The sequence below is a fragment of the Carcharhinus amblyrhynchos genome, chromosome 15 (genome assembly GCF_965287045.1).
Source record: "Carcharhinus amblyrhynchos chromosome 15, sCarAmb.v2.hapA, whole genome shotgun sequence".
Taxonomy (NCBI): domain Eukaryota; kingdom Metazoa; phylum Chordata; class Chondrichthyes; order Carcharhiniformes; family Carcharhinidae; genus Carcharhinus; species Carcharhinus amblyrhynchos.
Genome location: NC_137338.1, coordinates 56,084,409 through 56,085,354, shown reverse-complemented (window position 1 = coordinate 56,085,354; position 946 = coordinate 56,084,409). Strand labels below are relative to the sequence as shown.

Sequence of the window (946 nt, the reverse complement as noted above, 5' to 3'; positions counted from 1 at the left end):
TTGTGGTGGGGGGGGGGTGCTGATCGTTGTTTGAGGGTGGGGAGTGGGCTGATCATTGTCTGGTTTTTTTCAGATTGAAAACTAGCTTTATTGGTTCAACTTCCACCTGAATTCACATTTGAACATATTCAGAGTCCAACTAGAACAGTTGCCTTCAACTAAATTATAGTTTGTCATCTACACTTTGTAGCACAGTACAAGTCCAAATACAGCATAATCGAATGGCTGAATATAAAAAAAATCACTCAAAAATTCTACATGTTTTTATTCTTCAAATAAAAAGGAATGTTACTCTCTCATTTCCCCATCTTCTTTCTCTTAATTCCTCTGATGTACAGGACATTGTTACACCTTATTAAAACTTCGCCAAGGTGACCCGCTAAAGCGCCATCAATATATTCTTCTGTGTTTGCTAGCTGCATGTTCATATATCCATCAACTGATACCAAGTAGCCCTTGTATTCCACTTCCCATTTTAAATTCACCATCACCAGTTTGCCAGTTAAGCCACTGAGGAAAGGTTTTGGATTCAACGGTAAATTCCCGCATTGGGAGGGTTCACAGAGCCCTATCTCTCACCCTCCTTCACCATGTTGTGGGGGGGGGGAGGGCTGATCGCTGTCTGGTGGTGGGGTGGTGGTGGGGGGGGGGGGGGTGGATAAGGGAGGCAGTGATATACATGTATCTGCCTTATCCACCCCCCCCCCACTACCCAGACCAATCGCCACCCCTGTCCTGCTCCCCCCCCCCCCCCCCCCCCCCCCCACCAATCACCCGCAGAGTCGCAGCGGACCCCCCTGCCCTCCACCCCCAAGAAATCCATCTATGCTCCCCCCCCCACCCCGAGATACATCTTACCCATCTCCTCCCCCCCCCCCCCCCCCAACCTGAGATACACCCTCGCTCCTGCTCTTTGCTTCCAGGCCGCTTCCTCTCTTTTCTGCAA

General features: G+C 49.7%; 1 pseudogene; it reads right to left on the bottom strand.

Annotated features, from left to right (window-relative positions):
* Positions 1-288: 288 nt before the first annotated feature.
* LOC145352876 (small nuclear ribonucleoprotein F pseudogene) lies at positions 289-539 on the bottom strand (annotated as a pseudogene).
* Between the last annotated feature and the right edge of the window lie 407 nt (positions 540-946).